The following is a 16,323-nucleotide window of genomic DNA, read 5'->3' as shown; positions in this document are numbered from 1 at the left end:
AATCCTTGATGCAAACTTGGGTGAAAACTTCTCAACTTCTGTAACAATCTGGTGATAACGTTCCATAGATATGTATCTCAAAGCCATCCTTTGAACCATATTGTTCACCCTTTTGCTAGGATTTTTTAGATAATCACAAATGAACTTTCTCCAATTATTGCTTCGCTTGCATAAAATTTTCATTAATGGCCGAAGCGGTGGGCTTCAGTTTGGCCTTACCTATTTCGATGAGACTAAGCATTGGCTATTGATAGATATGCAATACACTATCATCAACATGATAGCCAAAATGCTCGCGGTGCCAATTATTTCCAATTGTCATGTCTAGATATATGAATAATTTGAAAGCCACCTAAGGAGAATATTACATCTAAACATGCCTCAAGATAAACTATAAGCGATTCGTTGAGACATTGATAACTTTTGATATTTGTTGCACTATTCATAATGAATCACTGAAAGCCTCAATATGTGTCGCATCCATAGCAAACAAAAGCTTCAAGATAAAGATGCATATTCAGCTTTGATTATTTGTGCAAAAATATTTTAAGCGGCATGAGGCTTCACGAAATAGTACCATGAGGATATATATAAACAACACCAACACCTTGGCCATTGCTACAAATTTAACTATCTAAAATAATCTCCATAGTATTGGAAAGACAAGGGTCATCCAAAACATTCAGCTACGCATCATGAGTGATCTCTAGCGTGGTCCACGTCTGATTTACTACGAGACAAAACGTTCGCTTCTTCGAGAAGAAACAGAGAAAGGGATTAGCCAGAAGCCCAGCCCACAGCCCCCGATTCCTCCCCCTCTCCCTTTCCTTCCTCTGCCACCGCCGCCACCACCTGCGACCTCCTCGCAGCCGCTGCGACTGTCGCCACCACCTGCAACCTCCCCGCAACCGCCACCACCGCCCACACCCTCCCCAACGGCCGACTCTACCACCCCTTTTCTCCTCCCCTTAGCTTCTCCTCACCATCGGCGACCTCCCCTCCCCCTCGCACCAGATCGACCAGCAGGCCAGGCATAGCAGAGTGGAGCGGACGGGCGTGCCAGAACCAGCATAACACGGTCGCGGGCGGAGAGGGCGAGGCTGAGTCGCTGGCGGCGGCGGGCCCGATCTGGGCGGGCATGACGGACGGCCTACGCGAGCAGCGTAGGGGCGCAGGCAGCCGACGCCTCTTCATGGAGGTAGTGGTCCCACGGATGGCGTCACAGCATAGCTCGATGATGGCGGCACGGTTTGGTTTGGTGGCGCGTTGGGAAAGGAGGCTGACATGGGGAAGGCGCCGCGCTTAGTGCCTATTGACAACACCATCCCCGCTGATGCCTATGGGCTTTTCGTTGGAACGCGCTGCCGTCAGTCCCGTGCACCGTCTCTTCCTCTCCTCGAGGAGTCACGGTGAACGCGGGAGGAGGAGCCCGAGTGGATGAGACTGCGATGCAGGAAGCCTCGCCACCATCGTCGGCGTCGTCCTCCTAGAGCAGGGATGGCAGATCCATGCTATTTCTGAGTGGTGAAGTCATCTTCTCCACCGGATTTTGTGCAGGGCGTCACCTCTGGCAAGGTCAGGGACCAACGCCTGTCCTTCTCCGGGATCCCGAAGTACCACTACAAGTATGGAAACTACTACTCCATTGCAATCCTCGTGCTGTTTTCATTTCATAGTTGTGATTCCAAAAGCTATCAGCTCATATGAAACTCATACGATGATCATCGGATCATATTACGAATGCTGGTGTTGGTGTGAGTAGCGAGAGAAAAACAAAAATAGAAAAAATATTCAGATTGTTCAATGTTACTGTTGTTGGTTGTTCAGGGATCTGTGGAAGGCTACTGATGGATTTCATACTGATTTGTGTTTTCCCCTTTCTATTTCAAGTGATGGCTAATGTAGTCGTAGTCTATTCTAAAATTTATGTATCCAGATGTTCATCCCAATCGGGTCTTCTCCTCTCTCTCTCTCTCTCTCTCTCTCTCTCTCTCTCTCTCTCTGTCTTGATTGGGTTTGCTTGGGTTGCATTTTTTGCAAGAACTATTATTGTGCAGAGCTAGCTGCAACAATGCACATATTAATTCATAAATTGTGATCTGGTTTTGAGGCTGCAGATGTGACCACTGGTTGTTTGTATAAATGCTTAAGGGGGACTGCTCAAGGAAGGGCATGTGTGTTTCAGAGATAGATATGGAAATTGGGCGCTGGACCAACAGGAGAAGAGGAAGGAGTGGAATCAACTGATGTGCATTACATTTCTGTCTCTATGGAACTCAGTTATATACTGGTAAGGGTTTATACAATAATAAGCTTCCTATATGTTGAACCTTACAATTAGTACAGAGTCACACGTCATTTCCGTCAGTCACGATTGTAGATCAAACAAATGATACTGTAGAATTATGCCAATTTGAGTTTTTGATGTACATCGAACTTGTCAGTTTTACTTCCACCTTTCATTTTGGAGACATGGCTAACTGTTTTCTCCACTATTCAACATCTTGCCATGTTCATCTTGCAGGGGCAAATTATGTTTCAGTGATACAAATGACTGATGTTGGTTTGGGTATATGTGGTCTAGAAGGTCGTCAAGTAGTTATGGCCTCAGATTTTGTTATGGAGCAGTTTTGCTTTGTTAAGAAATCGCTTATTCGCAGAGGCACTGGAACCATCAGGTATGACATACATGATCTAGCAGAAAGCTTTCTTAATTTTTGCTAATGCTCTTCGTGTATATATTCCCTTTTCTCCTATGATGTAAGCTAAGTATATCTGTGTTATCTTTGATTACTCTCACCTAGAGTTTGGCTATCCAAATGTATGAATCTGCAGCAGCAGCAGCATCCCCCACTCCCTTTTGACCTTTTTTTGACCTCTTGTTAGTTGTAGTGCAGGCTGATATAATTAAGTTTTAATGAATTGATGTAGGCACACTTCATATTCTGTAACTCCTGTGCTGACAGATTAGAGTACTGCTTTCTATTCCATTGTCTACACATCAATTCCCACAGTAGCAGTTGTATTCTAGACGTGGACTTTCTCATAATAGCCATAATACTTTTCTTTATTGTCTGAGACTATTGAGGTAGACCTTCGAAATGAGGGCTACAACATGACACTCTTCTGGAACATAATGGTAGATACCTTCTAACAAACCCTTGTCCTTTCCTGTGTACATTTCTTCAGATACAATATCAGTACAATGGACATATGGAATGTGGGATTCTTGATACATCACCATTATTAAAGTCTATGACATCAACAATGTAAGCCTACTTACATATTCATACGTGTTTTCTCTCACTAATATTTGAATGCATGCACCTTTACTTTCTCTCACTAATATTTGAGTGCATGCACCTCTGCATTTTGCAGGTCCACCTGGTACTCCACTCACTACTGGTTCTTGCCTCTTTGACCATCCATTAGGTTTGTCTCATCTCATATGATCTCCAATTTTTCTCACCTTGGCTGTTGGGATTCTACTTATAGTTCTTTTATATTTGGTTACATCTACATCGTCATATGTTTGATATTAGCTTTAACATTTTTTCCTGGGAATACCCGCCAGGAGTGATGCCTATTCATTAAGTAAAATATAAAACATCTTATATTTGTGAATGCATGGGGTAACTTTTACTCACACCTCTCTATGTGATGGAGGATGTCATTTTAGATTTGAACAATGCTGCACATATACTACTGGTATAGATTCCTTTTATTTTCATTAAAGCTAACTTATCTCTTCACCCCTAATGGTACAAGCTTAATGATGGTTTCTGACAACAGGTTCAAAAACAACATATGTATGACATAAAAACCGTCCTTGGAAGGAATTGGGCTGATAGAAAAGAGGCTTAAGAATAGAACCATTGGAGGTAATCACCGTCTTCCTTCTAACTATTTACGTTTGTATTTATGGTGCGAAGGGCTAAGCTCGCAACACTGTAGGGGTTTGGATAACTTAGATAATGAGATTTTAGTTTTGGAGGTACATATTTATGTAGTGCCTTGTTCTTGCAACCTTGAAATTACTATAGTTCTGGTAAATCTATCTGAACATGGAAATAAAAATCATCTAAATCTAAGCAGCCTCGTGTAACCTTATCGCGGACAGAAGTTGAAAATCTTAATCTCTAGGAACAAGCATTGAATGTACATATAAGGTTGGTAGCTACTGTAGGTCGCAAAGGTATTGAATGTAATTTGTTTGCTGCCTAAAATAGTTACATGGTCTAAAAATAATTATTCTTGAAGTGAAATGCATGAAAAGGTGAGGAAGTTAACTAAAGAGGACAACAGTCAGAGGTAAACTATGTTCCTTCCATGTTTGATTTTTGTATACTTAATAGCATGGCACTGTTCTAATCATGTACTAATTGATGACTCTTCTTTACAATTCAGAATAATAGCCGAGGAGTCTTAGCTTCTGTTGTCTCTCTTCTTATGTCCAGTGGTTATCATTTGTCATGGGTTGATTTAATTTTGTAGAACTATAGATGCCTGAGTTTCTAAGGGTGAGTTTTCATTAGTGAAACATTTCTGTCCATGTTGGATTGCCAATGACTTCGAATAGACATGTTGTGAATCTGTTGCTTCTGGTCGTGCAATATGTTTAAATGGTACACTATGTGTCACAAACGTTGATTTGTTGCTCTACATCATTCGTGGTGAACAACTACATACATTTCTTGTTTCTACCTTACCACAATATCATATTTATGCCCGTGCCCTGTCATTTTCATTTGTAGGTCGCCCTCATGAGACCTTTTATATTGGAGGATTTGATGATCACCGTGAGTTGGGAAACTAGGTGAAACCAGCACGTCAACAAACTGGAGCAGCTCATTGCTGTGAAGAAATCTACCATCCCATACCACGTCTGCCATATGAGCAAGACATTGGCAAGACCTAGCTAGAGGATGGTAATGATCAACACGCCTCACATCTCCATTTAGCATAACAATCACCTAATTTCAGTCTACAATCTGCAGTCCTCTGAAAGATCTGCCCATCAAGTTCGGAATCGGAAGCCCTCACACAGTTGCTCGTCTCATCACAACGACTTAGAACAGAGCGACAATAACCACAAAATGGACCTAGTTCTTTGAGGACTCCAACATGAAGGAAGGCAAGGTGTATGCTTTTGCTTTCAAACACAAGGCAAACATTCGATTGCTCACCGTACATCGCCTCAAAGAGCATGCTGCTAGTAGCCACAAATCGCATATACATAGCCCGCCTAGCAAAGTTTCTGCACCAAGATGCTCTTCTATCATGTATGTTATTATCGAAATTGCTTTCCCTGATTTTTAAATGAGCTACATAATGTAATGTATCATCCAGCCTGCTCTTAAGCTGAGTGCTATTCCTAGACTGTCACATGTAATAGATCAGATCTACTTGATGTTGTTTATGAATAGCTCCTCAGTTCCGTTTGCATGTATCACACCCTACTTTTGGACCTTGCTATCCGGTGCTTTTGAAGATACTAAGCCTACGCCGTTACTTATGTAAACTCTACTGTTGTCAGATGGTTCACATCCACCTGTTAATATCCATAATGGGGCCATAATGGGGCTTTTGTGAATATCTATTTATTTCTATTGCTATTCTCTGTATCAAATCTCAATTCCTTAATTAACAACATCATCAGACAAAGGGTCGCCCACTAGCTAGCACCGCACAGCTGCCCCTCAAGAGGCACGCCAAGGGTGCGCCCCAACCCCTAGTATCAATGAACTAGGATACTACACCGGTCATGCTTTGACATATTTTTAGGATGATAGATAAATATCGGCCATTACCATAAGGTCCATGTAGAATTCACCCACCAAAGTATGTATAGCTGAAATAAACAAATGAAATAGCAATAAAATATTTCGGCCCTTTTGTATTAGCCACAAAAAATGTAACTAACCAAATGTATAGTGATTCGGTAATACCCTCTCATGATATAGAAAATTATGTTGTATCCATGGACCAAAATAAATCCATGGAGGGTAATTGATCATACCTAGGGATGAAATCCATGGCAAAGGCATCAGTGGCATGGTTGAAGAAAATGGATGATGTGCTAACCGAAGATTTTGATGTTGTGATGCACACCTTCGGCTTAATTGTTTGTTGCTTCCATCCTTCTCTTTCTTCACTTTTATTGTACTTGTTGCAATAGAAGCATGCACATCATTTTTGTTTTGATTGATCCTCTTGGGAACCCATGCCATGTTCTTCTTTCTCAGCTCTTGTGCACTGAGATTTTTTAATTCCTTATTTTGCCAAATTCGATAAGCCGAGTGGGCATCTCGGCTGTGATTCTGTTTCAACCAATGGCAATTCTTTTTTGGCCTCGCGCACTCTCAACTTCTTTTCTTCATATTTGTCACTTTGACTCTCAACAGTTGATTGCTTCATCTCATTGCCTTTAGTAGCTAATGTCAACATTTTAATTGGCTCTTTTTCATTTGAGATCAAATCTGAAGTAGCACTCTTACGACCATGTCTTTTAACGCGGTAAACTTGCTTGACTACCTACTTTTTCTTCTTGAGCTCCGGACCGATTCTTTATGATTGAAACGGTCTTTGACATGTGATTGTTCAAATGTTGATCTTCTCGGAGCTGCACAATATTGGTGAGATGGTATGAAAATAAGATGGAGAATGTGCCATTGTATCATACCTGTCCCATGATGGACATGAATCTACATGAGCATAGGGAGGCATCCACGACATTGGCACTGGCGGCCCAAAGTAAGGATATGAATATGTTGCATTGCCATTTTCCCTTTGCCAATACCGACCATCAGATTTGCACCTAGGGGGTGATCTTGACGATTTTGAATTACTTGGCCGATAAGCAATTTTCTCCTCACTTATCTTCTGATATTTTTCCAATAGTTGCGCGAAAGTGACTTTCGGCTTTTTACCTTCGTACTTACCTCGGCCTTTGCTTGCATCGATCTTAGGATTTTCTTGTTGCCCCCCAGTACTTGGCGTCTTCATTGCAACTTTGATGGAGTTTTTGCCCTCAAGAATATTATCATTGTGCTCTTGAACAACTTCCTTACTTGAAAGCTTGATCCCAATATCTGCAGTTTTTACCTTCTCATGTTTAAATGGATTAGCTTGAAGCAGCCGATGCAAAAACCATTTGCCATCAGGACCAATCGGAATAGACTGGTCATCTCTTGGTGTCTTAACAAATTTCAATCGTCCTTTATGTTGGGAATCGTTGCATGGAAAATAAAAACTTTCTACGCACACGCAATGATCTATCCATGGAGATGCATAGCAACGAGGGGGAGAGTGTGTCTACGTACCCTCGTAGACCATAAGCGGAAGCGTTTCTCAATGCGGTTGATGTAGTCAAACTTCTTCGCGCTCCACCGATCAAGTACCGAACGCACCGCACCTCCGCATTCTGCACATGTTCAGCTCGGTGACGTCCCTCGCCTTCTTGATCCAGCAACACGTCGAGGTAGTAGATGAGTTCCGTCAGCACGATGGCATGGTGACAGTGATGGTGAAGTGATCCTCGCAGGGCTTTGCCTAAGCACTACTAAAAAATGACTGGGGGTGTAAACGGTGGAGGGGGGCGTCGCACACGGCTAAACAATTGTCTCGTGTGTGCTAGGCGCCCCCCACATATATATAGGTGGGAGGGGGAGGGGAGAGGCCAGGAGGCACCCCAAGTAGGAACGAATCCTACTTGGGCTCCTCCCAAGCCGCGCGCTCCCCCTGCCATATATATCGGAGGGGGAAGGAAAGAGGGGGAAGTAAGGGGGAATCCTGTTCCCTTTCTTTCCTTTCCTCCTTCCCTTTCCTTCTCCACCTTGGACGGCCCATATGGGGGGGGGGGGGGGGGCGCACCAGCCCCTTATGGCTGGTGTGTTTCCCCTCTTGGCCCATAAGACCCCTTCCGGTGATCCGATATGTACCCGGTACCCTCTGGAACACTTCTGGTGTCCGAATACCATCATCCTATATATCAATCTTTACCTCTCAACCATTTCGAGACTCCTCGTCATGTCCGTGATCTCATCCGGGACAACATTTGGTCACCAAATCACATAACTCATATAATACTATATCATCAATGAACGTTAAGCGTGCGGACCCTACGGCTTCGAGAACTATGTAGACATGACCGAGACACCTCTCTGGTCAATAGCAATAGCGGAACCTAGATGCCCATATTGGCTTCTACATATTTTACGAAGATCTTTATCCGTCGAACCGTTATTGACAACATACGTAATTCCCTTTGTCCATCGGTATGTTACTTGCCCGAGATTCGATCGTGGGTATCTTCATACCTAGTTCAATCTGTTGGAAATATGCCCTAGAGGCAATAATAAAATGGTTATTATTATATTTCCTTGTTCATGATAATTGTCTATTGTTCATGCTATAATTGTGTTATCCGGAAATCGTAATACATGTGTGAATACATAGACCACAACATGTCCCTAGTGAGCCTCTAGTTGACTAGCTCGTTGATCAACAGATAGTCATGGTTTCCTGACTATGGACATTGGATGTCATTGATAACGGGATCACATCATTAGGAGAATGATGTGATAGACAAGACCCAATCCTAAGCATAGCACAAGATCGTGTAGTTCGTTTGCTAGAGCTTTTCCAAATGTCAAGTATCATTTCCTTAGACCATGAGATTGTGCAACTCCCGGATACCATAGGAGTGCTTTGGGTGTGCCAAACGTCACAACGTAACTGGGTGGCTATAAAGGTGCACTACGGGTATCTCCGAAAGTGTCTGTTGGGTTGGCACGAATCGAGACTGGGATTTGTCACTCCGTATGACGGAGAGGTATCTCTGGGCCCACTCGGTAATGCATCATCATAATGAGCTCAATGTGACCAAGTGTTTGGTCACGGGATCATGCATTACGGTACGAGTAAAGTGACTTGCCGGTAACGAGATTGAACAAGGTATTGGGATACCGACGATCGAATCTCGGGCAAGTAACGTACCGATTGACAAAGGGAATTGTATACGGGATTGATTGAATCCTCGACATCGTGGTTCATCGATGAGATCATCGTGGAACATGTGGGAGCCAACATGGGTATCCAGATCCCGCTGTTGGTTATTGACCGGAGAGTCGTCTCGGTCATGTCTGCATGTCTCCCGAACCCGTAGGGTCTACACACTTAAGGTTCGGTGACGCTAGGGTTGTAGAGATACTAGTATGCGGTAATCCTAAAGTTGTTCGGAGTCCCGGATGAGATCCCGGACGTCACGAGGAGTTCCGGAATGGTCCGGAGGTGAAGAATTATATATAGGAAGTCCAGTTTCGGCCACCGGGAAAGTTTCAGGGGTCACCGGTATTGTACCGGGACCACCGGAAGGGTCCCGGGGTCCACCGGGTGGGGCCACCTATCCCGAAGGGCCCCATGGGCTGAAGTGGGGAATGGAACCAGCCCCTGGTGGGCTGGTGCGCCCCCTTGGGCCTCCCCTGCGCCTAGGGTTGGAAACCCTAGGGGTGGGGGGGCGCCCCACTTGACTTGGGGGCCGGCGCCCCCTGGACCCCTATATAAAGAGGGGGGAGGGAGGGCAGCCGCACCCAAGCCCCTGGCGCCTCCCTCTCCCTCCCATGACACCTCTCCCTCTCGCTGAGCTTGGCGAAGCCCTGCCGAGATCCCCGCTGCTTCCACCACCACGCCATCGTGCTGCTGGATCTCCATCAACCTCTCCCTCCCCTTTGCTGGATCAAGAAGGAGGAGACGTCTTCCCCAACCGTACGTGTGTTGAACGTGGAGGTGCCGTCCGTTCGGCGCTCGGTCATCGGTGATTTGGATCACGACGAGTACGACTCCATCAACCCCGTTCACTTGAACGCTTCCGCTCGCGATCTACAAGGGTATGTAGATGCACTCTTTTCCCTCTCGTTGCTAGAAGACTCCATAGATTGTTCTTGGTGATGCGTAGAATTTTTTTAATTTCTGCAACGATCTCCAATAGTGGTATCAGAGCCAGGTTTATGCGTAGTTTCTATGCACGAGTAGAACACAAACTTGTTGTGGGCGTAGATGTTGTCAATTTTCTTGCCACTACTAGTCTTATCTTGTTTCGGCGGCATCATGGGATGAAGCGGCCCGGACCGACCTTACACGTACGCTTACGTGAGACAGGTTCCACCGACTGACATGCACTAGTTGCATAAGGTGGCTAGCGGGTGTCTGTCTCTCCCACTTTAGTCGAATCGGATTCGATGAAAAGGGTCCTTATGAAGGGTAAATAGAAGTTGGCATATCACGTTGTGGTTTTACGTAGGTAAGAAACGTTCTTGCTAGAAACCTATAGAAGCCACGTAAAAACATGCAACAACAATTAGAGGACGTCTAACTTGTTTTTGCAGCATATGCCTTGTGATGTGATATGGCCAAAAGGATGTGATGAATGAAATATATGTGATGTATGAGATTGATCATGTTCTTGTAATAGGAATCACGACTTGCATGTCGATGAGTATGACAACCGGCAGGAGCCATAGGAGTTGTCTTTATTTTTTGTATGACCTGCGTGTCATTGAATAACGCCATGTAAATTACTTTACTTTATTGCTAAACACGTTAGCCATAGAAGTAGAAGTAATCGTTGGCGTGACAACTTCATGAAGACACGATGATGAGATCATGATGATGGAGACCATGGTGTCATGCCGGTGACGAAGATGATCATGGCGCCCCGAAGATGGAGATCAAAGGAGCAATATGATACTGGCCATATCATGTCACTATTTGATTGCATGTGATGTTTATCATGTTTTACATCTTATTTGCTTAGAACGACGGTAGCTTAAATAAGATGATCCCTCGCAATAATTTCAAGAAAGTGTTCCCCCTAACTGTGCACCGTTGCGAAGGTTCGTTGTTTCGAAGCACCACGTGATGATCGGGTGTGATAGATTCTAACGTTCGAATACAACGGGTGTAAGCCAGATTTACACACGCAATACACTTAGGTTGACTTGACGAGCCTAGCATGTACAGACATGGCCTCGGAACACGGAAGACCGAAAGGTCGAGCATGTGTCGTATAGAAGATACGATCAACATGAAGATGTTCACCGATGTTGACTAGTCCGTCTCACGTGATGATCGGACACGGCCTAGTTGACTCGGATCATGTTTCACTTAGATGACTAGAGGGATGTCTATCTGAGTGGGAGTTCATTGAATAATTTGATTAGATGAACTTAATTATCATGAACTTAGTCTAAAATCTTTACAATATGTCTTGTAGATCAAATGGCCCACGCTAATGTTGCCCTCAACTTCAACGCGTTCCTAGAGAAAACCAAGCTGAAAGATGATGGCAGCAACTATACGGACTGGGTCCGGAACCTGAGGATCATCCTCATAGCTGCCAAGAAAGATTATGTCCTAGAAGCACCGCTAGGTGACGCACCCATCCCAGAGAACCAAGACGTTATGAACGCTTGGCAGCAGCGTGCTGATGATTACTCCCTCGTTCAGTGCGGCATGCTTTACAGCTTAGAACCGGGGCTCCAAAAGCGTTTTGAGCAACACGGAGCATATGAGATGTTCGAAGAGCTGAAAATGGTTTTCCAAGCTCATGCCCGGGTCGAGAGATATGAAGTCTCCGACAAGTTCTTCAGTTGTAAGATGGAGGAAAATAGTTCTGTCAGTGAGCACATACTCAAAATGTCTGGGTTACACAACCGCTTGACTCAGCTGGGAGTTAATCTCCCGGATGACGCGGTCATTGACAGAATCCTTCAGTCGCTTCCACCGAGCTACAAGAGCTTTGTGATGAACTTCAATATGCAGGGGATGGAAAAGACCATTCCTGAGGTATATTCAATGCTGAAATCAGCGGAGGTGGAGATCAAAAAGGAACATCAAGTGTTGATGGTGAATAAAACCACTAAGTTCAAGAAAGGCAAGGGTAAGAAGAACTTCAAGAAGGACGGCAAGGGAGTTGCCGCGCCCGGTAAGCCAGTTGCCGGGAAGAAGCCAAAGAATGGACCCAAGCCTGAGACTGAGTGCTTTTATTGCAAGGGAAGTGGTCACTGGAAGCGGAACTGCCCCAAGTACTTAGCGGACAAGAAGGCCGGCAACACCAAAGGTATATGTGATATACATGTTATTGATGTGTACCTTACCAGCACTCGTAGTAGCTCCTGGGTATTTGATACCGGTGCGGTTGCTCATATTTGTAACTCAAAGCAGGAGCTGCGGAATAAACGGAGACTGGCAAAGGACGAGGTGACGATGCGCGTCGGGAATGGTTCCAAGGTCGATGTGATCGCCGTCGGCACGCTACCTCTACATTTACCTACGGGATTAGTTTTAAACCTCAATAATTGTTATTTAGTGCCAGCTTTGAGCATGAACATTGTATCAGGATCTCGTTTAATTCGAGATGGCTACTCATTTAAATCCGAGAATAATGGTTGTTCTATTTATATGAGAGATATGTTTTATGGTCATGCCCCGCTGGTTAATGGTTTATTCTTAATGAATCTCGAACGTAGTGTTACACATATTCATAGTGTGAATACCAAAAGATGTAAGGTTGATAATGATAGTCCCACATACTTGTGGCACTGCCGTCTTGGTCACATTGGTGTCAAACGCATGAAGAAGCTCCATGCAGATGGACTTTTGGAGTCTCTTGATTACGAATCATTTGACACGTGCGAACCATGCCTCATGGGTAAGATGACCAAGACTCCGTTCTCCGGAACAATGGAGCGAGCAACCAACTTATTGGAAATCATACATACTGATGTGTGCGGTCCAATGAGTGTTGAGGCTCGCGGTGGCTATCGTTATGTTCTCACTCTCACTGATGACTTGAGTAGATATGGGTATGTCTACCTAATGAAACACAAGTCTGAGACCTTTGAAAAGTTCAAGGAATTTCAGAGTGAGGTTGAGAATCAACGTGACAGGAAAATAAAGTTCTTACGATCAGATCGTGGAGGGGAATATTTGAGTCACGAATTTGGCACACACTTAAGGAAATGTGGAATAGTTTCACAACTCACGCCGCCTGGAACACCTCAGCGAAATGGTGTGTCCGAACGTCGTAATCGCACTCTATTGGATATGGTGCGATCTATGATGTCTCTTACCGATCTACCGCTCTCATTTTGGGGCTATGCTTTAGAGACTGCCGCATTCACTTTAAATAGGGCTCCGTCGAAATCCGTTGAGACGACACCGTATGAATTATGGTTTGGGAAGAAACCTAAGCTGTCGTTTCTAAAAGTTTGGGGATGCGATGCTTATGTCAAGAAACTTCAACCTGAAAAGCTCGAACCCAAGTCGGAAAAATGCGTCTTCATAGGATACCCTAAGGAAACCATTGGGTATACCTTCTACCTCAGATCCGAAGGCAAGATCTTTGTTGCCAAGAACGGGTCCTTTCTGGAGAAAGAGTTTCTCTCGAAAGAAGTAAGTGGGAGGAAAGTGGAACTTGATGAAGTACTACCTCTTGAACCGGAAAGTAGCGCAGCTCAGGAAGATGTTCCTGTGGTGCCTGCACTGACTAGAGAGGAAGCTAATGATGATGATCAAGGTACTTCGGATCAAGTTATTACTGAACTTCGTAGGTCCACAAGGACACGTTCCACACCAGAGTGGTATGGCAACCCTGTCCTGGAAATCATGTTGTTAGACAACGGTGAACCTTCGAACTATGAAGAAGCAATGGCGGGCCCAGATTCCAACAAATGGCTTGAAGCCATGCAATCCGAGATAGGATCCATGTATGAAAACAAAGTGTGGACTTTGACAGACTTGCCCGATGATCGGCGAGCGATAGAAAACAAATGGATCTTTAAGAAGAAGACAGACGCGGATGGTAATGTTACCATCTATAAAGCTCGACTTGTCGCTAAGGGTTATCGACAAGTTCAAGGGGTTGACTACGATGAGACTTTCTCACCCGTAGCGAAGCTGAAGTCCGTCCGAATCATGTTAGCAATTGCCGCATACTATGATTATGAGATATGGCAAATGGACGTCAAAACGGCATTCCTTAACGGCTTTCTTAAGGAAGAATTGTATATGATGCAGCCGGAAGGTTTTGTCGATCCTAAGAATGCTAACAAGGTATGCAAGCTCCAGCGCTCCATCTATGGGCTGGTGCAAGCATCTCGGAGTTGGAACATTCGATTTGATGAGATGATCAAAGCGTTTGGGTTTACACAGACTTATGGAGAAGCCTGTGTTTACAAGAAAGTGAGTGGGAGCTCTGTAGCATTTCTCATATTATATGTGGATGACATACTGTTGATGGGAAATGATATAGAATTCTTGGGAAGCATAAAGGCCTACTTGAACAAGTGTTTTTCAATGAAGGACCTTGGAGAAGCTGCTTATATATTAGGCATCAAGATCTATAGAGATAGATCAAGACGCCTCATTGGTCTTTCACAAAGTACGTACCTTGACAAGATATTGAAGAAGTTCAATATGGATCAGTCCAAGAAGGGGTTCTTGCCTGTATTGCAAGGTGTGCAATTGAGCACGGCTCAATGCCCGACCACGGCAGAAGATAGAGAAAAGATGAGTGTCGTCCCCTATGCCTCGGCCATAGGGTCTATTATGTATGCCATGCTGTGTACCAGACCTGATGTAAACCTTGCCGTAAGTTTGGTAGGAAGGTACCAAAGTAATCCCGGCATGGAACACTGGACAGCGGTCAAGAATATCCTGAAGTACCTGAAGAGGACTAAGGATATGTTTCTCGTTTATGGAGGTGACGAAGAGCTCGTCGTAAAGGGTTACGTCGATGCTAGCTTCGACACAGATCTGGATGACTCTAAGTCACAAACCGGATACGTGTATATTTTGAATGGTGGGGCAGTAAGCTGGTGCAGTTGCAAGCAAAGCGTTGTGGCGGGATCTACATGTGAAGCGGAATACATGGCGGCCTCAGAGGCAGCACAAGAAGCAATCTGGGTGAAGGAGTTCATTACCGACCTAGGAGTTATTCCCAATGCGTCGGGCCCGATGACTCTCTTCTGTGACAACACTGGAGCTATTGCCCTTGCCAAGGAGCCCAGGTTTCACAGGAAGACCAGGCATATCAAGCGTCGCTTCAACTCCATTCGTGAAAATGTTCAAAATGGAGACATAGATATTTGTAAAGTACATACGGACCTGAATGTAGCAGATCCGTTGACTAAACCTCTCCCTAGAGCAAAACATGATCAACACCAGAACTCTATGGGTGTTCGATTCATCACAATGTAACTAGATTATTGACTCTAGTGCAAGTGGGAGACTGTTGGAAATATGCCCTAGAGGCAATAATAAAATGGTTATTATTATATTTCCTTGTTCATGATAATTGTCTATTGTTCATGCTATAATTGTGTTATCCGGAAATCGTAATACATGTGTGAATACATAGACCACAACATGTCCCTAGTGAGCCTCTAGTTGACTAGCTCGTTGATCAACAGATAGTCATGGTTTCCTGACTATGGACATTGGATGTCATTGATAACGGGATCACATCATTAGGAGAATGATGTGATGGACAAGACCCAATCCTAAGCATAGCACAAGATCGTGTAGTTCGTTTGCTAGAGCTTTTCCAAATGTCAAGTATCATTTCCTTAGACCATGAGATTGTGCAACTCCCGGATACCATAGGAGTGCTTTGGGTGTGCCAAACGTCACAACGTAACTGGGTGGCTATAAAGGTGCACTACGGGTATCTCCGAAAGTGTCTGTTGGGTTGGCACGAATCGAGACTGGGATTTGTCACTCCGTATGACGGAGAGGTATCTCTGGGCCCACTCGGTAATGCATCATCATAATGAGCTCAATGTGACCAAGTGTTTGGTCACGGGATCATGCATTACGGTACGAGTAAAGTGACTTGCCGGTAACGAGATTGAACAAGGTATTGGGATACCGACGATCGAATCTCGGGCAAGTAACGTACCGATTGACAAAGGGAATTGTATACGGGATTGATTGAATCCTCGACATCGCGGTTCATCCGATGAGATCATCGTGGAACATGTGGGAGCCAACATGGGTATCCAGATCCCGCTGTTGGTTATTAACCGGAGAGTCGTCTCGGTCATGTCTGCATGTCTCCCGAACCCGTAGGGTCTACACACTTAAGGTTCGGTGACGCTAGGGTTGTAGAGATACTAGTATGCGGTAACCCGAAAGTTGTTCGGAGTCCCGGATGAGATCCCGGACGTCACGAGGAGTTCCAGAATGGTCCGGAGGTGAAGAATTATATATAGGAAGTCCAGTTTCGGCCACCGGGAAAGTTTCAGGGGCCACCGGTATTGTACC

General features: G+C 44.6%; 1 long non-coding RNA gene across 2 annotated transcripts; it reads left to right on the top strand.

Annotated features, from left to right (window-relative positions):
• The first annotated feature begins 774 nt into the window (after window positions 1-774).
• On the top strand, window positions 775-5,469 carry LOC123119950 (uncharacterized). 2 transcript variants are annotated; one of them, XR_006459116.1, is made up of 8 exons: window positions 775-1,625; window positions 2,118-2,290; window positions 2,525-2,678; window positions 3,190-3,269; window positions 3,379-3,432; window positions 3,793-3,881; window positions 4,261-4,928; window positions 4,998-5,469. It is a non-coding gene; the product is annotated as an uncharacterized lncRNA (long non-coding RNA). The 2 variants fall into 2 exon arrangements; XR_006459115.1 differs by having other exon boundaries at window positions 3,793-4,928.
• The last annotated feature ends 10,854 nt before the right edge of the window (window positions 5,470-16,323 follow it).

This window comes from Triticum aestivum, chromosome 5D, assembly GCF_018294505.1.
Source record: "Triticum aestivum cultivar Chinese Spring chromosome 5D, IWGSC CS RefSeq v2.1, whole genome shotgun sequence".
Lineage (NCBI taxonomy): Eukaryota > Viridiplantae > Streptophyta > Magnoliopsida > Poales > Poaceae > Triticum > Triticum aestivum.
This window is presented reverse-complemented; position numbering and strand designations above follow the sequence as displayed.